At 41.1% G+C, this 22978-nt stretch overlaps 1 pseudogene; it reads left to right on the top strand.

Annotated features, from left to right (window-relative positions):
* The first annotated feature begins 21509 nt into the window (after positions 1 to 21509).
* Positions 21510 to 21633, top strand: LOC129670868 (small nucleolar RNA SNORA17; annotated as a pseudogene).
* Positions 21634 to 22978: the final 1345 nt, after the last annotated feature.

Below are 22978 nucleotides of genomic sequence, written 5' to 3'. Positions count from 1 at the left end.
ACACTCTTTCAGTGTATAAAAAGCCATCTTTCCTATTTTTGGTTAGCTTTTACATTTGTAAAAATAGTTTCAAATAACAATGAAAATCTTTGGTCTTGTCCTAAATGATTACCTACGGATAAATTCCAAGAAGTGGGATTTCTAAATTAAAGGACGTGCTGGCTCTTAAGGGCTTATACATTGCCAAAAGTAGGCCTTATGGGCTGGGTCTGTTTGTATTTACCACCAACATTTTATAAGAAAAACGACTCTTTTTATCATTTAAAAAATAATAGTTGCCAAAGGTTGGAAATAGCTCCGCAGAATACCTGAGTTTAGTTCCCAGAAGCCATATTGGGTAGCTATAACTCCAGCTCCATGGACTCTTCTGGTCGCTGAAGGCATAGCACACACATGGTGTACATACAGGCAAAGAGGCAGATATGCGTGTCCATAAATAAAATATTTTAAATACGAAAGTGAAAATTGCTATGTAATTTTAACAGATGGCCAACATTCTTGTATCATTACTATTTTAATGTGCATTAGTAATTCCAGTAAAATGGAATAAATATTTATGCATATTGACCATACAGTTGCAAATACTCTCTTTACTGAATTGGATATTCATGTCATTCCATAATTTTTCAATGTATTCTGTTTCCTTCAAAATGAGTCAATGGTTAAAGCTTCATGTACCTTGAAAGTAGAAATCCTTTCATGTCAATAATATATTTTTTTTTTTCAAAAAATAGTGTATGTGAAATGAAAATGCAGACAAGATGCTACTAAATGTGCTGATAAAATGATATTATTCATTGTAATTACATTTAGTTCATTTTCCTTAACTTCACATAAAATGTGGGTTCTGCCACTTTGGCCTTGGGTCCCATATTCCATGGTGTGGATGATGCTTTACTGTTACTTTACTGTTACTGCCCCTAAAAATGTGTCATTTCTGCTTGATGGCCTGGTCCTTCTGCTATTCATCATTTCCTATTTGTCCCTTTCAACTTTCTCCCAAAGTAACTAATATATTTCTTTTACCAGTTCTTTCCTGTGAAATAGAGAATGCAGAAAACCACAAATCAAAAACACAAGAATATCATAAGAGCATTTTGTTTCATATCAACTTACCTACCTATGAGGCTATCTCCCTTAGCCCCACGATCATAAAGTTTAGAACAGGAAATTTCTTCCCTGTCCCATCAATGGGAATAGCCATGCTCTGACAGCTGTGCAGTTTGTCCTTGTGGAGCGCATAAATCATGGATCTGAGTTGGGTGCTGGACCTGCTGCCCATCTGTAGGAGGCAGACCACCTCCGGTCACTATTTCTATGCTTTAATCCCACATGCACTTTTCACAGCCTTGTTATTCCTACCACTCATCATTCACCTGGACTCTTTTCAACTTGGAAAGTAAAATCTTTGGGTTAGGGGTGTTGTCCAGTGGTAGGACACTTGCCTATCATATCTGATCCAAAGTTCCCAATTCTAGAGAGACACAGAAGTAAACTCTTACATATTCTGAAAACTGACTTAAAATCCTTTGAAGTTTGTTGTTTTTGTTTGTTTGTTTCCAAATATGATAGATTGACCATAAATAAATAAACGGCCTATTGTTTTTAAACAGAAGAAAATTTGCCCTATATTAATGTCACAATTTAAGATTAACTTATTGAGGACTAAAGGTTTCTAAAAGTAGTAGCTCTTGCATCCAATCACACCACTATTTGAAAAATAAAAGAATTTTAAAAAAGAATTAAGTGAATTACACAAGAATACAAACTGAGTCCAAGGCAAGAGTCATCAAGGACCATGGTTTCTTCACTTACCATAAGACTTTTGAGCCCAATACCTCCTCCATTGCTACTCAAAGGCACTATCCTGTGGCTTATGGGAATTTGTCATATAGCCACTAAAATTATTTGTTTTGAAGTTATTTTATTTAACATTTAAGAGGCCGTAAGCAAAAGATTATTACTTCTTGATTATTCCAAATCAATAGCTTGGAATAAAGAGATGTTCCTGTGATTTTGGTTCTGCTCAGTGCTCAAAGAAAACTATAAAATGCTAGCACCAAGAAAATATTACAGTCAAAGAATACAATGGGGTTGAAAATATACAGATATGCTTAGAAATCCAAAGTCCTGTCAGGGTTGGTTCTGGTTTGAGGAAAATGAGCATCATGAGTTAGGATTCGAGAAGAGGGAGAAGCCCTGAGTTAGTTAAGCCAGGTAGAAAATCTTCCAGGACACAGAGCAGAAATGAGGAGGTTCTGTTGGACATGAGTGAACAATGTTGTCTGCTAAACAAATGAACCATTCTGGGGTTGGTGGCTGTACACCATCCTTGCCACCTTCCTAGATAAAAGTCAGTAGAAGGTACGAGTTTCCTAAACAGGACAGTTAATTATGGTGGCTCTTTTGTTGTTGTTCAATCTACAGCACAATGGAAAATAGAATTGGGAGGGGCTATGTCAGTTAGGCTTCCCTTCCAATGACCCTATAAGTGGAAAGGAGATGTTAGATTTATGATTCACTGGGCCAGCTATTTCAAAAGCGCTAAAAGAAAAGATTGTGCATGATTTGTACCACAAAGATAATAAAAATGTTTAAGATAGACATACTTACTCTCATTTGAGCAGTGAACAATGTATAGAAGTGCTGAAACACAGAGTAACACATAAATATGCATAATTTTATTTGTAGATTAAAAAGAATATTTTTAAAATAACAAATCATTTGGACTTGAACTTTTCTGTGTAGGAAGCTTTCAATAAATGTGAATTTTACTTAATGCCCACAGACATTCTAATGCTTTATTTTGTTTTATTAGTGGTCGTTTTTTAAGGATTAGTTTTGGTTTTGGTTTTATGAAACAAGTTCTTGCTATGTATCCTAGATTATCTTTGAATTCACTATGTAGTCACAGCAGGATCAAACTCATGATCCGGCTGTCCTGGTCATTTAGTGCTGGAATTGTAGACGTGCACCACCTTGCCCAGTTTTTACCTTGTTTGTTGGGGAAAAAAAATGGCATCTTTAAATAAATTTTGCTCTTTATTTAAGAGGTCAAAATAAGGGATATAAAGTTATTCACAAGAAGCTATGGACACAAGGCAAGGCACACAGGGATACAAAGCGGCCCCTGTGGCAGAAGCGGAGGATCTAGAAAGGAGGCCTGAGCTGTCCTTTTGTACCGCCCATAGATGAAATTCCACAACTCACAATATAACCTGAAGATCCTGGCAGCTGACCTAGGAAAGACACTGCTTTCCCTCAGAAGAGGACTTGGGATAGAACCTCTGGCCACAAATACTAATCCCCCAGAGGAAAGTGATACCTTCCTCTATAATATTTAACCTCCTCATGAACATTATAAATACCCAAAGAAGAACAGAGATTTACATTTATAACGAAGAAAGGAAGGAAGGAAAGAAGGAAGGAAGGAAAGGAGGGAGGGAGGAAAAGAGGGAGGGAGGGAGGGAAGGAGGGAGGGAGGGAGGGAGGGAGGGAGGGAGGGAGGGAGGGAGGAAGAACTCATTCAACAGACTAACTCCAGATGTACAAGTCCCAACACAGAAATAAAAACATTAAAAAAAACAAGAAATCTTCCCCAAAATTACTGATCCCATACTAATGACTCCCAATGAGAATGATTTTGAAGGATATCCAGACATGATTTTTAAAGAATAATTATAACTATGTCCAAATAAAATAAAGAAGTCATGAATGCTCTCTAAGAGGACAAAAACAAAGGACATCAATTCAAGAAATGAAAATAGAATACAGTGAAGAGATTAAAAACCAAACAGAATGATGCTGGAGATGAGAAATTCAACAATCCAAATCAAACTCTCAATGCAAAGCCTCACCAATAGAATGGGCCCTGTAGAAAACAGCATCACAAGGTTGAAGAACTGGCTACTTCAGTAAAGGTTGTGGCATTTTTAACAGAATATAGGAGATCTTGGGACATCATAAAAAGACTAAATCTTCTAACTGTGAGTATAGACAGATAAGAAGGCTGCCAAAGGCATGAAAAAAATATTTTCAACAAAATCACAGAGGAAAATTTACCAAATCTAGAGAAATTAATACCTAGCCATGTATAGGAGGCCTACAGAATACTAAATAGACAGACCAAGAAAAGAAACTTTCCATATCATAGTGTAGTTAAAATATTAAAACACAAACAAAAGAAAGAGAATTGAAAACTGGAAGACAGGACAGGTTCATCAGAACAAGACCTGAATATTCAATAAATATATTTAAAGCTAGAAAGGCCAGGAAACATGGATTCAAGATCTGAATCACAGCTGACAACGTAGACTATTATTATATCCAGTAAAACTATCTACTAATATTTGAAGGAAAAAAAACTTTTATTATAAAAACAGATGAAAGAAATTTACGACCAGTAGATTGGGTATATAGAAGAAACTGGAAGAAATATTTCTATTGAAAAAAAAAAGATAAACATACAGGAATAACACCAAGGATAATAATAAGTTAATAAAAAAAATGGCCCAAGAAAACACCACAAAATGACAGTAATCAAACTACATTTTCTTCTTTAAGGTTTATTTTAACTTTAATTGTTTGTATGGATCTGTGCCTGCTTGTCTGTATGTATACCACATTCATGCAGTTCCATGGAGGCCAGTAGAAGATATCCCATGCCCCAGGTCGGAAGTCACACATGCTTGTGAACAGCCTAACTTGGGTGCTGCCAACCTTCTTCCTGATGGCTGGCTTCTACAGTGCCAGAAAGAGCTGCTGTTGGAAAAAGTCATCAGTGGTCGAACCCAGCATGCTACAGGGCTTGCTAGCTGTGTGTGTGAGTGTGTGTGTGTGTGCATGTGTGTGCAGTGAACATTTAAAATGGCTGTGTTATTTTTATTGAAACACTGAGTATTTTCTTCATCACATTGAACTACAGTGTGGCAATACCAAAAGTCTTCTTATCTTTGTCATCACATTTTCTCTCTTTCTAATGACTAGCAATCCACTTATGCACTTATAAAAATTAAGTCATTATATAAAATAAATATAAAGTATTTAATGATTAAGAGGAAGGTGGAAGAAAGCTGAGCGTCTCGCCTTAACCACAGGCACATGAGATGCTGACTTAAGAAGCTCAAACTAGAAGTGACAACGTACAACTTCGTATCACAAGCTGCAGTGACCACACTGTTAGATTCTCACTTATTTGTAGTGATAAGCACTCCAGAGAGTAAAAGACAAAGGTCAGACATAGGCAAAGCTCAAGAATAAATAAGGTTGAGGTGTATCTACACAAATCAGGAGTCAAGAGTAATGTAGGAAAGAACTTAAAAATTAGAGAAATCTTTCCACAGCGAAGGAAATTACAGCATGAAAGATAACCTACATAATAGGGGGAAGATTTAAAAACCATATATCTGATGATAAGAAACTAATATTAGAATATATAAAAATCCTTACATCTCAACAACAAAGAACCCAATTTGCACCTGGGCAAGGAGCTAAACGCACATGTCTGCCATGGAACACAAATGTCCAGTGAGCTCATCTCTTATCATCTGGGAAAGGACAATCAAAACAAAAGTGTGAGATCAACCATATCCATTAAGAGAATTGTTATCAAAAGAATAGTAGGAAGTAGCAAGTGTTGATAAGAATCCACTCTTTGTGCAGCCTTGATAAATGTAAAGACACAGCCACTCGGGAAGAAAGTCTGAATACTGTGAAGAAAACTTTAACTAAAATCTCCGCGGTTCAGAAAGACCATTTGAGATATTTATCTAAAAGATTTGAAAACTAGAACTTACTCTTAACACTCAAGTAACTGAAGCATGCATCAAGAGAGAAGCAGATTAGAACACAATTGATGGATACAGCTTTTATTCAATGAGAAACCAGACCTTATCAGGAAAATCCCAGCTATCCCACAGATGTATCTTAGAGTCATTAAGTTAGGTGAAACAAACCATTAAAATTGTGCACACGCACACACACACACACACACACACACACAAAACAGTATGGCTTCCTATACATACATATAGTTAACACTGATAAACTGAACCTTTAAAGTGGTTCAGATGAAAATTTCTATGCTAAATACTTATCATAATTTTTAGAAATCTCCATGACTGTAAGGACTGCAGACAAATTTCTAGGACCAAGAATTGAGCCTTTAGAGTGTAATTGGGATGGACAGGAACTGGGATGAAGGAGGAAAAGGGAGGGGTAGGATGCAGAGCATGGCACCAGGAAGGCTGAGACAAACGTGTCACAGGAGCCAAATGCAGCACAGTATGAGTCATACAGCCCGGAAGCAGGGGAGCTATTGCAGCCCTGATAGAGCAGATTCCGCATCCAAGGCTTGACTCAACCCACAGACATCTACTGAGCTCCAAGTATGGGCGGGCGCTATTCTAACACTGCTCAGGCACCAGTAAGCATGCGCCCGCCGGCCCCAAGTACTATGAAGAAAAAACACGAGCAATCCAAGAAGCATCGTGGGGGTACTTTTAATTTTTTTTCTAATCACATAACTAATACATTTATGACTCGTGAAAACACAGGGTAGGAGAACTGGGGTGGAAGAAAGCAGGAACAAAGCCTCACATGGGACACTGTCAGCCTGGAGAGCAGTGAGGAGGCCTGCAAGCCCAAAGCACGGTTGGAGAAAGAAGGGCTGAGAGATACAAAGTACACTCTGAGAGGCAGCACAATGGCTGCGCCCTGTGAAGGGAAGGGAGAGCAGAGGTTAGGAAGTGCACAGTGGTTTTAAGTAAAAACAATGATTTAACAAGCCATCATTAATGGCTCATTGGTATTGAAAAAATTGCGTTGCTTGTTTTGGATGAAAAGTGAGATGTAAATATTTAAGGGAGAGGGAAGAGATAGAGGGAGCAAGGGAATGGAGAGACTCATTATTGGAGGAAAAACCCCTTTGGAAGGATCAAAGATGAAACCCAAAACAGTTCATAGTGCTGGATTAGAGCAAGATTCAAGAATAGACCTGAAGCCAGCGACAGCTGCTTTCAACACTGCGGCTGTACAGCATGAAGTCAGACAGCATAAATTCAATTCAAATAGAAGACAGATGGTCCTAGAAGTCTGTAGGCATAGAGAGAAACTTGACGTGATTCATTACAGCCAAGTAAAGCAAGCTTTCTGTTACCGACTTAATAAATTACTACAGCATCTTCGCAGAAACTAAGCTTGGCAAGACGGCGCTCTAATAAGCCTCATAATTATCGCGACAAAGTGAGTTGTTTAATCTTCATCTTCTTCAAGATTTCTAAAAATGTTGAAATCATCGTAAAAGAAACACAAGATAAAATCTTGCAACAATTTAGAAAGTACATATGCACATTAGGACACACAGCATGACTTACAGGGACAACCAGGCCAGACAAAGCCAAACAGCTCTAAAACCCACAGCCTGAGTAAAGGTTAAGAGATGTAGCTGGAGTTATGCTGTAGTGCTCAAGCTGAGGACTGTCAGTTTAGAGTCTCGGTTTCTCAGCCCCTCCATCTTACGGTTGGTAGAAAACAAGCCATTGGGATTTGGCAAGTCAACAATGTGTCGTGCTGAAATTCAGTGTGCCTGATGCTGGAAGTCAGTAGGAAGAGCACAAACAGATGACAGAACCCGGAGAAAAATCAAGCTGACTTTCTGTGTAGCTCATACCAGCTTTTGTCTTCATCAGCATTACTTCCAATGTGAAATATAACATCCCTACAAAAATACACACAAATACATATGAACAGTTTAATGAGCGTGTATCCCCCCTCGTCCCCTGTAGCCAACAACGATCATTCTGGATTATATGCTAATCTTTACTTCTTAAAACGGAGACAAGCTGTCTGGAAGGGATCTCTATGACCTGCATCCTGGCATCACTCCTGACCAACATGCAGATTTTCACCCTTCTAGTGAGTGAGAAATTGTATCTTATTGTGGTTGAATTTACATTTCCTGAATAATATTTGAACTTAGTAGCATGTAGAATAATTTTTCCAATAGTATGTTGATTACTCCCTCATTGCTATGACAAAATACCTAACAGAAACAATCAAAAGAGAAAAGATCTATTTTGGCTCATGGTTTCAGAGCGTTTAGTCCACCACAATGGAAAAGTCATGCTATCAAAGCTCACATCAACTCAGAAAAGAAGCAGCGAGACAGTGTGGAATGTCAGTGCTGAGCTACTTTTCCCCTTTCCTGAGGGGACATTCCTCTCTCTCAGGTACCAGCCCATAGGACAATGGTGTTTGTGTTCAAGGAGGGTTGTATTTCCTCTGTTAATCCTCTCTGAAAACAGGAATACCCAGGAGTATGCCTTACTCATCTCCTGTGTGATCCTCAATGCATCCAGGTTTACAATGCATGAAGGGTAACCATCACAGAGTAACCATCTGTATGAAGATGTATGAATATACCAAGGTTTGGAGAGTAACCACCGCAGAGAGCAGCTTTGCCTGCTCTAATATTGTCTTTGTGTTTATTTCTAGGCATTCTTTCCCAGTATATGTCAATTGTGTGGTAATGATTATCACTAGTATTTTCATAAGCAAACTTCGATCACATCAATTCTTACTGCCTTATTCCACTCTCCTCTTTCCCAGTCTCTTCCTCTTCTCAAACAGCCCCTATCATTTTCATATCATTTCTCTCATTATTCTCTCCTAAGGTACCATATGTGAGAAAAAAGACACACAATGCTCTCTGGATCTGGTTTATTTGGGTTAATATAATGATCTCTAACTCTGCCTCTGCAAATGGCATGGTCTCGTTGTCCTTTGCGCCTAATTGATAGGAATTAGTCAAATGATTGAGTTACTGCCCAGCTGGAACTTTTGCCATGTGTAATGCCTCTTCCCTGTTGTTGCTGCCTGGTTAGTTGGCAACTCCTCTAGGTTTTATCTGTTGGTTGTTTGCTGTTGCTACTGCTGCTTGAGACAAGGTACCAACATACAGGCCAAGCTGGCTGGTACAGAACTCACTATGGAGCCCAGGTTATTCTCAAACTTCAGTTCTCATTCTTCTACCTTCCAAGTGGAATTCAGTTATATTTTTACCACACCTAGCTAATTTAACCAAAATTTGCCAATTTCTTCCTGTTATAATTTGGATCTGAAGAGTTCCCTAAAGATTCACATGTTAGAGCCTTGGCTGTCAGCCATTTAGGGGCTGGTTGGATCTTGGGCTCTTACCTAATGGATGAGTTAATCATTTGATGGCTTCATAATATGGTCAAATTGTTAGGAGGTGGTAGATAAGAAATAAGAGAGTGAGATCTAGTTGGGGAAGAGGAGACAGGATACCCAGCTGATGAGGCTCAACTTGTCCCCAGCCCTTCTCTCCACCTCTCTTATGATCTGTTTCGTGACCTTTTCCCTTCTTTTATTTTTCAACATACAGTATGTTGAATATGTGTTTTCATACCATTAAATATATTAATTTTGAATGCTCACTAGATCAAGCTTAGTTGTTCAGTTAATATCTATACTCACTAATTTTAAATATCTGATCAATTACTATTCTAGAAAATTCTATAGTAGAATTATAAGTTTTGCTTTGTATTCAACTTTATTTACATATTTTAAATTACATTATTTTGTGCATAATGTTTAGAATTGCTATATCTTTAGTACAAAATAAAAATTATAATGTGTTGTTCTCTTTATTATTGCTTTATCATCCTTTTTTTTTTTTTTTACCTGATTGTGACATCACTAATCCAGGTTTCTTTTTATAAATCTATTTTTCTACTCGTTGGTTTTAAATGTTTAGATGTATTTGTAATATATGTGCTTTCTTGTAAGTAGAATGTGCCTGCGATTTGGCTTGTCAATGTCTCTGCCATCTTTGTATTTCACTTTCAGCATTTAGTCCCTTTTCATTTATTCTGATTAAATTATAGACAACATCTGCTTGGTATCAGTTACTCATTTCTAAAACATCAACTATTTTGCATGGAAAAATGGTAAACGGAAGCCTATTTTAGGTTATTTTTAATAAAACACTATATAACATGTTATATGTTAATTAACACTATCTCATTACCAGTTTTTAAATTAAATATTTAAGCATCAATAACAAAAAATCATTAATATGTAAAATGCTTACATTATTTTCTAATTATCAAACATACAAAGTCTGTGCACACAGTGTGAATCTTATTTTATGATACGATGATATAAATAATAAGAATAAACACATTTATTAGAAAGAATGCAATGAGGTTAAGCATTATGGAACTCACCTGTAACCTAGGACTTGAGACACTGAAGCCCATGGATTGCAAGGGTAAAGCTAATTTGAGCTAGTTAGCAAGACACTGTCACAGGAGTGGAAAAAAAGAATAAAGTACAATAAAAATTTTCTAATAAAAATAATACAATTACCAGCAATAAACTGTCACTCACAAAGTTGGAAGAAAACTTGATACTTGACAGGAACTGAGATGGGCAGAGGGCTGAGAATCTTTCCTAGCTGTAGAAAGTCCTACTGTGGATGAGTGAGTTTGTACACAGTGGCTTCAAGCAAACCACCCACCTCAGGAGCTGGGGCAAGTTCTCATCCAGTCCTTGCTGCACAAGAGGAGGTGAGGGAGGACGATGTCACAGGAGGCAAGCATCCTGAAAAGACAGCAACCATCACACACGGCTGTGCTTAAACTCGTGGACTTTGCTGCTTTCTTTTCTCTACACATCTTTCACATTTTCCTTTGAGTTTAAAAGTGTGTGTGTGTGTGTGTGTGTGTGTGTGTGTGTGTGTGTGTGTGTCATTCTTGGAGCATTCTTGGGCCAGCATCTCTCTTGCTGAAATTCTGCTTTTCAAAACGCACCCCTGTAATTTTTACAGGTGTTTGGAATATAACCTGGTATCTTTCCAACACATCATTTTGATAAAAAAAAATCCTTAAGCATTTGGAACATAATCAGGTATATATCTATTGACTGATAAAAAAATAATATTCAATAATAAATAAGTTATATTTGTTAATTAAATACAGGTGATTCAGTACAAAGAAAATACTCTACAATTATGAGCTGGCTTTACATCTTTATTTAATCTACTTTTACAAGCTTATAAATCATTTTCAAATTCAAATTCTCTGGGCTGGCTGGTGGCAATAAGGGAAAACCCAGCAAGGTCACTCGCTCCCGTGAGCTCTGCAAAGGCTGAGGCAGGCGGGCTGCCAAGAGTTTAAGGGCTACAGAACAAGACTTTATCTTTTAGAAAAGAAAGCTCAGAGAAGTGGGTTTTATTTGGTTTGGTTTGTTGTTTGTTTTGCCATTGTTGGTATTGTTTCCTTGCCCGACTGCCCTGGCTTTTGGAGGTTCCTTTGCACAGGAGCCACTCTTTATCTGCTTATCTCTTCACTGTGGCCGTGCCTCTGCCAAAGCTGGAACGTGAAGTCAGCGCTTGAATCCCTAGGGCTTCCTCATATCTTTCCACCTCACCTCTAAGAAGTCCAGTGAGTTAGTGCTTCGTTTTCCATTAAGAAAGCTGCTCGAGGAGCCTAACAGCCTGGCTGCTGCCTATATCTTTTGCCTTGTTAACATGGTGATCCCTGTGCCCAGGGATGTCAGCTAACTTTGGTGTTTATGCTAAATAAAATAGGACAAAAAAACAAAAAACAAACAACCATCCCAGTTACCTAATATTGCTGGGATAAATACTATGGACAAAACAACTTATGGAGGAAGGGGCTGATTACACAGTACAAGTTATCATTGAGGGAAGCCAGGGCAGGAACTCAGGCAGGAACCTGGAGGCAGGAACTAAACCAGACGTGGAGGGACCTGCTTACTATGGGCTTGCTTCGGTAGCCTTGCTGAGTCCACTTTCTTATAAACCCTAGGCCCACCTGCCTGGGGTGACACCTCCACAGCGGGCTGGACCCTCCCACATTAATCAAGAACATACCCACAGAAATGGCCATACCAACCTGATGGAGGCAATTCTATAAGGTTCCCTCTTTGCAGGTAATTCTGGTTTATGTCAAGTCAACCAAAACTAATCAGCAGACTGAACAGCGCTATAATATTTTAATGTGGCAAAATGAAACCTGAATTTTAATTGGTAAGATTAAACAGTAGTAACACTGAGCAGTAAAATTGAAGAAAATTGTATGCCACAATGCTCCCAAGAGTCAGAGGCAGTTCATAAATTCAACAGGATGGGAAAATTCTGGGGAAAATTTTTTGTAAGGGCAAAGGAACCATTTTGTCTAAAATAACATTCTAATGGGTGGGAGGAAGATGGAAGAAAGTACTAGCTTTACTGATAGACACAGGAACATTCGTGTCTTGTTTTTGCTTTTTTCTTCTTAAAACATATACAATAAATATGTTTTATAAAAAGGAAAAAACAAGACAAAACAGCGATACAGTCTTTTCAAGGCAAAGGTATAAGGAGAGAACCACTCTGGAGCCTGGAGGCAGGAGTCCCCCGCAGCACGCTTACTGCAGAGCAGACCTGCCTCTGCGCAGAAAGACGAGAAAGTGCAACCATCGTGCCAGAAACCGGGTTAGAGGTCCAAATTCTCAGAGAAGCGTGTCCCTTTAACTCACAAAGCCGAGTAACCAGAGGTAAAATGAAAGCAATTCCTTTGAAGTCTGACAATGAAACAAAACACTTCCTGAATATGCCTAAGATTAGAAATACATTTAAATTTTAATTAGGATGATGAACGGGCTCAATATTATACATACCAGAAGGAACAAGGAGAAAAGCAAGCTCTTCCTGAGGGGGGGGGGGGGGTGCCTGTGCTGAGGTCCTCGGAGAAATCTGCGTCTACAATTCTCTCACGCAGGAAGTACTATTGAGTACCTGCTGTGTGGCAGGGCTGCTTGCTTCTCTCACTTCATGACAAAGTGCCTCACAGAAACAGGAAGGTTGTTGAGGCTCACAGTCCAGGGGGCCAGGAGCGTTAAGGAAGGGAAGTCATGGGAACAGGCGTGCAGGGTAGATGACCACTCTACAGCCACACAGCGGAAGCAGACAGCTGTGATTGCGGCTCCAGGGCCGGTCTCCGGCTTTCATCCTGGCCGGGACACCAGCGCAGGAGATGGAGCCACGCAGTTAGTCTGGGCTTTCCCATCTCAACCCAACCTAGAAACACCATCATAGACAACACCACGGGCTTGTCTCCTAGGACTCTGAATCTTACCATTTACCTCAACCAGGTGCTATGGCAGATCCCGGGGTCCACCTTCATAGCCTGTTATTAATGACTGTTATGGGGGACCTTGAACTCTTCTTTGGAAAAGTTGACACAAGTGAAGGAATATAGACATATATGTGTTAAGACTAAACCTCTTTTCAGCTCCCCCCACAACCCAGCACAGACCAGTTCAGCCCAACACAGACCAGCAAAGCACAGCACAGCACAGCACAGCACAGCACAGCACAGCAAAGCACAGCCAGCACAGTCCAGACCAGACCAGACCAGACCAGACCAGCACAGCACAGCCTCCTCCTCTCTCTTCACCAGGCTGCTTAAGAATTAGTTTCCAGTCTTGGTATCTGACCCACATTCTCCAGATCAGACCCACAGGCTCAGTTTTTCTTGTGTATGTTTACTGAGAGCAAGGTAATCATCCAAAGTGCCTATTTCAGCAAAAGCCTTACCTTGGTTCCATCAGGGCAGGTAGGTGTCCAGCCTACAGTGAGAAGCCATACCTGAGCCCTGAACTCCTGGTACACTGTATAACCACTGGTAATTGAGAACCATGGCTGGAATGTGGCCAAGTAAAGGAACTCAGATGCTCACTTTTTAAAATTAATTAATTATTTTTATAAATAATTAATTTTTATATATTACAGCTTATTCACTTTGTATCCCAGCTGTAGCCCCCTCCCTCAGCCCATCCCAATCCCACCCTCCCTCCCTCTTCTTTTCCCATGCCCCTCCCCCAGTCCACTGATAGGGTAGGCCCTCCTCTCCTTCTGTCTGACCCTAGCCTATGAGGTCTCATCAGGACTAGCTGCTTTATCTTCCTCTGTGGACTGGTAAGGCTGCTTCCCCCACAGGGGGAGGTGATCAAAGAGCCAGCTACTGAGTTTATGTCAGAGACAGTCCCTGTTCCCCTTACTAGGGTACCCTCTTGGACACTGAGCTGCCATGAGCTACATCTGTGCAAGCGTTCTGTGTTATCTCCATGAAAGAAGGGGGAGATGAAAGACCTGGGAGTCGGTGGGGGGTGGGGGGGTGGGGACAGGAGTTCCACAAGGAGAGCAACAGGAAAAAAAAAACAAAAAAAAAAACAAAAAAAAAAAAAAAACTTGCACAGGAGTCTTTTCTGAGACTGATACTTTAACCAAGGACCATGCATGCAGATGCCCACATTTTAAAGCACAGAGCACATAGGTGGAAGACTTGGACTTACACGCTCACAGACTTGCTTTACTGAATAGCATTTACAGAACGAAAATGTTAGTATACAGATGGTAGAGAAGGGAGCAGTGTACCATTGTTCCCATTTTCAAAGCAGGCTGAAGACATGGAAGACAGCAGAGTCAATTAAAGTGTGATGAAACAGATCATCTGACCATTCACAGTGTGTACTCCAGGGCCTCTGCTGCAGGACCACCATCCGTGGGCATTCAGAGAACATACAAAGGTGATATCCTGCCAAGAAGGTAAGCTGATCATATTCTTTAGAAAGGAATTTGACCCTAGTAATAGAAACTTCAGGAAAGTAGAGGTCAAGACAGGGCAGTGATGCAGCCTTCCTGAATCAAGACCGCAAACAAAAAGGCAGAATAAGCAAAGAGAGGGGAGGAGAAGTGGAAGACAGGGAAAGGGAAGTGAGGGGAGGGGAAGTTAGGGGAGCAGAAGGGAAGTGGAGCAGAGGAGAAGTGTGGGAAGGGGAGAGGAAAAGAGAGGGGAGGGGAATGGGGGGGAGAAGGGAAGGAGAATTGGGGAGGGGAGGGGAGGGGAGGGGAGGAGAGGAGAGGAGAGGAGAGGGGAGGGACTCTCATGGCCCAAAGATAAAGGCAAAGCATCAGCACTCCTCTTTAGCTCTGAGTCCATACCTATCCGTGAAATGGCTGGCATGTCTACAAGAGTGCTCCTCTCAGAGCAGCAAGGTGGCTCAGCGGGAATAGGGCATAGGAGTTTGCCACCAAAGCCTGGACACTCAGGTTCCATCCTCGGAATTCACAGTCATGTGGAGAGCGCCAGCTCCACACACTTGTCCTCTGACTTCCATGCGTCAGGCACAGACACCACACCACAGTGCTGACCCCCACCCCCGCCGCATAAGTTATGTATGTAACTTGCTAAGGTCCCCTCCTTCTTTCGTCTGGATTATGTGTCTGTTCCCTGTGGACTCTGCAGAGATTTATCGGATGGGACCCGATCGAGTTTAGCAGACCCGTTTTATTACTTACCATGAGTACCTTTCAAATGCTTCGGTTAGTAAACAAGTTCCATTAGGGGAAATCACTGGGATACTACAAAACAGATTGCGAAAAAACACACTGCTAGCTACCAAAACACACAGCAGGAGTGGGCAGAACCACTCATGGAACCGCCACAGAACTGACACCAGCAGATGGCCTGTGACTTGGTTTCTCAGAAAACCAAGATTCCTATCACAGGGGAAATTTTAACCACGCTTCATTAATGGGAAAAAAACAAACAAACAAAAAAAACTTGAGTGCCTTGATCAACCACTGGTCCCAAAAATATTATCAGCCCAGCTGCTCCTAATGGTAGCACTGGCAACATTAATCTAGGAGTAATTTATAGCTCATGACAACATGATAAGGTCCCAGGATAGCCCCTAGATTTCCCAAATCGTGGTGTGGTCTGATGAACTGAACATACCAGCTCTTATCTTCAATGAGACAATGCCAGAGCAGTGTTTTGTGTCTGAACCCTAAATGCATTTACACATTTTCTCTGGTACTTACAGTTCATCCATTAAATGGCAATGGCCCATCCCTCTCGTAGAGACAGATTAGCTTTCCACTTAGGAGATAAACCTGTAAACTGCTTCTGTGTCTGCGACGTCCATCCATTACGTGTTTTGTGCCTCCTGAAAGATGAATAATTATAGTCCCTGAAGAGGTTTGCTGTACATACTGCAGTGACAGTCACTGAGCTGGAGGGAGGCTCATAAGTGTGGGCAACAATGACAAAGCGAACATCCCTCTTGTCTGTCAGGAAGTAAAGGAAACTGGTAAGAGCAGCCTTCATTACTGCAAGTTGAGTGGTATTTGTGGCATCCAATTTCTGGCTCTGTATTCCTTCTCTCTGTGACAAAACAAATATGATGCCATAAAAACTTATTTATAAATCAATTCATCTGGGGAGCAAGTAAAAGAGTATAATGTAATTTGCAGATAGGTTCATTTGAGGCCCTACTTTTGTTTTTATTGTTGTGTTCTTACAAGCAGTATGTCCCTTAAAATAAAATAGTCATATTATTTTTTTGCCATACCCAAAGTCTATATTCCTTAGGGAAAATGGCAAATCAGAAATCAGATTCTAACAAGCTGTGCATAATAACGTGTAGCATATGTTACAGCTGAGTTCATTCCTGCTGTTTGCAGGACACATGTCTACCTAGAACTGCAGAAGTGCTTGTTATCACGACAATGCCAGTAAGGGGTGAAGATGACATGAAGAATTCCGTATACAGCACAAGATGCTGCCTCCTGGGACAATGTCAACATTCCCAGCCTTAAGTAGATGGCAATAAATGCAGGAATTACTGGGGCTTAAAATTACCACATTCCAATTATAGATTATTCTTACCAGCTCCAAAAGTCCTATAGATTAGTTTTATAAATTGTGTTGATCTCATTATAATGTATATCCTTTAAAAAATGCAGGCGGGAAAGACCCTGGGCCTCCTGCTAGTTCAATATATTCTTTGGTTGATTCTGTCCTAACAATTCCTCCTGACATAGAAATTCTCCTCTCTATTTCAAAAACTCCAATTTCTTTTTTTTTAAATTTTCTGCATGATTTATTACCCTATCCTTCTTTCAGCAAATATTTATTGACTGCCAACTATGTTTACAGCATTATGTTGGACACTAGGAGAGATGTAAAGATGTAAATACATACTCCCAGCCCTTTGGAAAATTAATCTCCCAGGATGATAAGACATGAAAAGTACACATGAAAAGTAAAATGTCGATAAAGAAATTAAAATCATGAAAGAATATATATTTAAAAAAAGATGGCTCAGGACAGCACATTGGAACCACCACATAACTGACACCAGCAGAATATAAATATGGAAATAGAGGATGCAGTAATTTTTTCCGGGTTCAGTGGTCAGAAAAAGTAGAAGAGAAGCACATGCAGTCTGGACAGTCTTAAAGGAGACAGTCTAGGCGTGGACAAGGCCACATGTTAGTATTCGGAGGTGAGCGTGTGTGTCCTGTCAGGAGAAAATGCACGCACTGCAGGCTGAGATCTGGCTGAAATGGAGTGTGAAGGGCGAGGGGAGTGCAACTTGGAACTGCATGCCAGACATCTGTGTTTCAGGGTTTACCCTCGCACTAGTGAGTATCTGGGGAAAGGTTCCCATTAAAACCTTCACCGAGGCCTAACATGTTCAGGTGTGCGCACTTTGTTATGCCTTCTTAATTTAATCTTTTAATTTGACAACTATTCTACATACACCATAATATTTTGTAATATGTATATACTATGGGATGGCTAAATGAGATCATTGATATCTGTATTTCCTTACATCCTTATCATTGTTGTGGAAGAAGTCTCAGAATCGTCCTTGGTGTTTAAATGCTACTGACTGTAGTTACTAGAACTGACTTTTCTCCTGCCTAAGTGTGTATCCTGTGATCCTCCCCAGTCACACTCATTGCCACCTGCTGGTACCCACCATTCCACAACCAGTTCCTGTTCACGCCACTTTCTCTTATTCCACGCACAAGTGGATGCACATGTTTTGAATGTACCCTCGGACAAACCTTAGCAAGTGGCGACAATTAGGTCACCATGATTGCAGTTCAAATACAGAACATCTCCGCCATCCCAGAGATGGTTCTTATGATCACTTCTAGGAAATCCCTACACATGCTTCCTGATAGCCCTTGGCATTTTAAGCAGCTCCATATTTACTCTATAATGTTTTCAGGTTGCTCTATTACATTTTGAAACTCCTTTGGCCCAAAAGATGTAAATCTCACTGCACAAAATTCTCATCCGTGTCCGAAGATTCACAGAAACATTTGGTTGTTTTTATTAGAAGAATCTTGTTGTTAGAAATGACAGGTTAGGGTCCCTTTACAAAAGCCTCCAAAAAGAGGGGACAAAGCAAAACCAAAGAATAAAGGCAAAACCAAAGAATAAAGGGAGATAGCTCAACTGGGAAGGGAGCTTGCCACACAAACGGAGCACCTTTCAGCCCCCAGAATCCAGATAAATATGGAAAAAAAGAACCAATTCTCCAAAGTTGCCCACTTACAGACACACACATGTCAGAGCACGCAAGCATGTGCACACACACACATTAATAATAGTAGTAATAATAATAACAATTTGTTTTCTATTTCTTGGTTTTCCCTTAAAATGTTTCTTACTATATATTTCTACAATATTTTTTCCACTCCTTCTAGATTCTGAACATCTCCCTACCCACCCAATTTCATATCCTTCCTCCCTCCCCCAAGGAAGAAAACAGGGAAAAAAAAGTTGAGATTTCAGCTTAACCCAGTCAGAATGGTCAAGACAAATAGAACAAATGATAGCAGATGCTGGTGAGAGTACAGGGAAAGAGAAATGCTTATTAATTGCTGGTTGGCATACAAATTGGTACAGCCACTCTCAAAATCAGTGTGGAGATTTCTCAGACAACTAAAAGTAGATCTACCACAAGATCCAGCAACACCACTCCTGGGTATACACCCAAAGGACCCTATATTCTGCTGCAGAGACTCTTGTTCATCCTTGTTCGTGGCTGCTCTATTCATAATAGTCAAATATTGAAAACAGCCTAGATATCCGTCAGCTGATGGATAATGAAAATGTGGCATGTTTATACAATTAGATATTATTGCGCTGTTAAGAAAAATAAAATTTGCAGGTAAATGGATGGAGCTAGCCATCTTTCTGAATGAGGTAACCCAGACTCAAAAAGACAAATATTGCATGTTTTCTTACATGTGAATGTTATCTTTTAAGCCTTATGTATGTATATATGATCTATATTTATTAGTATAGACATATATATTTAGAATAATCAAAGAGGTTATGTACCTAGTAAATGACCAGGAGGGAAGAGGAAATCTTCCAAGGAAGGGACAATAGAGTATGGTATTACATAAGATGAGGCTAGAACAGGAAGAATAAATGGAAAGGATGATAGAAGGGCAGGATAAAGGAACTGGGGCCCACCTGAAGCTTCACCTCTCCTGACTAGTGTCCATGGTAATTGAAGGTGCTATGCACTCTACTGGAAGAGAAAAAAAATCATTTTCACCCAGACATGAAGCTTGGGATCTGCAATAGTGACCTGCCTGCAAGACACACTGGCATAATAGCGGCATGTAGATTATGGAGTAACCAACCACCTTTTCTCGCCTCTACTTAAGGGCCACTCCATGAGGTGAAACTCAGAACTGACACTGCTGACATGAAACTACACAGGCTATGGACCTGGAAGAAAGCATACCATCACGATGCTGCTAAAGAAAAATAACAATAAAATGACCCCAGACAACATATTGCTATACCCATAGCACAGAGTACTTCCTAATCCTCCTCAGAGAGGCTTCCTCTTGCAGGAGAGTGTGATTAACACAGACATCTACAACTGGACAATGTGCCGAGAGTGAGAGACTGTGGATCACTCAGCCCTAAATGGGATGGGTAAAAGTAACTTTTATTTGCCTGATGTAATTGTCATCTCAGAGGCATACTGCTGAATAAGCTCAGCCTTTCTAGTTCTTTGCAAACTCTGGCTGGCTGGTTCAACTGCTCTGACTCAATTCGTCTCCAAGCTAACTGATTCAAACTGGCTTCTCTTAGCTTCTCCTGAATTGCTCTGCTTCTGAACTCCACGAACTGAACTGCACCAAACTTTGGGAATTCAGCTAAACACAACTGCATTCAACTGAACCACACTGAACTGTCTGTACTGTGGAGAACTCAACTCTTCTGTACTGTATACTGAACTCTCTACTGTACCCTACTGAACTGCTCTTAAAGTAGCTTCTCTTTACTGTCCTTGTGAGAGTTGGATATATCCCATCTCAGACTCATTTTGTCAAATCTTTCTCTGGTTTGTCACTTTACTTTATTTGCCCCTCAATTAGAGGTCACTTTCAAATATGGGTGCTTCCTTCTACAAACCAACTTTATCTTCATTGGTGTAGACTAAGGGCATGTCTGCATTCTAGCCAAAGGGATTAAAGGTATGCCACTGCAGCCGGATCAAACAGACCTTTGGCTGCAATTCCTTGCCAGAGTAGCCATGTTTGCTGGATGAAAATTCCTTTGCAAAGATGTCTCTGCAAGGAAACTCTCTCCTTAGGTCTCCGGGACCTATGTGAAAAAGGAGGTAGAAGGATTGTAAGAGCCAGAGGTTGTTGGACGGCTCCAAGGAAACAGCATCTTCCAGACACAACAGGGTTGATGCATACATTTCTTTTTAATTTTAAAGAGTAAATATTTAAAAAAAAAGAGTAAAAAAAATGCCTGGGGGAAGTAAACTGCACAAAATTAAAAGAATTTAATTTCTAAACTAAAGTATACCTAAAATCTAAAAGCAAGCTAAAAGAACATATATTGATAATAAAATAATAATAAGATATTTTCAAAAAAGAATAATTAAGAATTGGAACTTGCTCTGTAGACCAGACCGGCCTCGACCTCACAGAGATCCACTTGCCTCTGTCTCCTGTGTGCTGGTATTAAAGGCAGGTGCCACCACTGCCCAGATGACTACCAGCATATTTCAAAGACACAATCTCCAGATCCTTTGAGAAACCATTATCGACAAGAGAACAAGGCTGAGAGTGATAGAGAAAGATGTTCAATGACCTCCTTTGGCCTATATGAATACACACACATACACAGTGGGGAGAGGGAGGGAGAGTGAAAGAGAGGAAAAGAAAGAGGGGAAGAGAGAAGATGATAAAATACTCTTAAAATGAAAAGAATTAAAACAAAGCAAAAACAGAGGCTGAAGAGATGGCTCAGCAGTTAAGATCACTATCTGTTCTTCCATAAGACCTGGGCTCAACTTCCAGCACCTACATGGCTGCTCACAACCAACTATAACCCCAGTCCTAGGGTATTCAACTTCCTCATATGACTTCCAAAGGCACAAAGCACAAGGTTCACAGAAAGAGATGCATACAAAATACCTACAAACACAAAATTAAGTTAAATTTTAAAAATAAATTTAAAAAATTTTTCCAGGTAATGAAATGAAAGAGCAAAGAAACAGGGTAGGAAATAACATATTAAACTTTCAAGCTAAGAAGTGTATCTGAGTTTCAAAAAGAGAAAACACACAAGGAGAGACATGCTTCCCCTAGAAGCATTGCAGGTGTGGCTGCTGTGTCACATGTGTGTCAGTACATGGGAGAGAGGCTGTGTCTGCACTCAGTGATCTTACCTGTGAACACTGAATGGCTAGAAGCCTAATATTCTCTGAAAAAGAAAGCCAGAGAGGACCAAGACACTGAGCAGACCCATATGGGCTTCCAGGGTGAGGAGTAAGCCGGAGACTAGAAAAACCCTGCCTAGGACCATATGCCCTGCTGGGAGTGAGCTAGAGACAGATGACCCCTGCATGGGACCAGTCGGGCAGGCCAAGGCCAGGAATGAGCTCAAGATGGGTGCCATTGGGGCCCAGGCAGGGAGCTAGCCTGAGATGACCACCAGTCTGGCACAGTGCAGGCCTGAGGGGGTAGGGCAAGCCATGTCCAAGATGACCCCTGCCTGGTGCCATAATGCATGACTGGAGCACAGCACTCCTGAGATGACCTCAGATATTCAATGATCCTAGGCACCACTGGGAGGAGCAAGTGAGTGGTGGAAATGGAAAAGAAAGAGAAACAGAAGGATGCGGGCACAATGAAGAGAGGTAGAACCTGAGATTTGAGGGAGTAAGGAACAGCCTGATGTGTGTAGCCAAGGTGCCACCTGGGACCATGGTGCATTTCTGGCCTGTGCTGCCACCAGGTACCACATCTGGGTTCATGGCCCTGAAGCAGCAGGGCTCTGCCTTCAAAGACAAGGAGGACATACCTGGTCTGGGCTGCTACCCAGGGACATGTTAATATCTGAGAGCTATGTAAAACTGGCCCCACCCTCACCTGAGCATCACAAGAGAGCTGGCCCTGGGATCATGAGAGCAGGAGAGCTGGCCCTGCCCCTCACCTACTGCAGCACTCAGGAGAGCTGGCCCTGCCCCTCACCTATTGCAGCACTCAGGAGAGCTGGCCCTGCACCTCACCTGGACAGAATAGGAGAGCTGGCCCTGGATGTAGGGGTTGTAGGTGAGCCAGGCCTCAAGGACATGAGTGTGGGAGAGCTGGTCCTGCCTCTTGTCTGCTGTGGCTCTGATAAGAAAGACACTCTCCTTCCCTCCCTCACCTATGGCAGGCAGCAGAGATGGCCCTGAGGTCATGAGAGTGGGAGAACTGGCCATGTCTCTCACCAGCTGTAACACTCAGGAGGGAGGGCCCTGCACCTTGCCTGGGCAGCAGGGCAGAGCTGGCCCTGGTTGTGGGGACTGCAGGTGAGCCAGCCCAAGGGCATGAGATCAGGAGAGCTAGCAGGCTGACCAGCTCAGATAGCTCTCAGGCCTATATTCAGTGCTTTGAGTTGGCCAGTCCTAACATCTACCCCATTGATGCTGGAGTGCATGAAGGGGCCAGTCCTACAGATGCAAAACTACAGGATCTCCATGACACAGGGCAACAGCAGGATATCTGAGAGGAGTGATGGTAAGTTCCAGTATTGACAAAGCAGCAGAAGCCAGAGGCCTC

The sequence above is a fragment of the Psammomys obesus genome, unplaced genomic scaffold (assembly GCF_907164565.1).
Source record: "Psammomys obesus unplaced genomic scaffold, mPsaObe1.curated_primary_1811, whole genome shotgun sequence".
NCBI classification, from domain to species: Eukaryota; Metazoa; Chordata; class Mammalia; order Rodentia; family Muridae; genus Psammomys; species Psammomys obesus.
The sequence above is the reverse complement of the archived record's forward strand: the minus strand, read 5'-3'. Positions and strand labels throughout refer to the sequence as shown.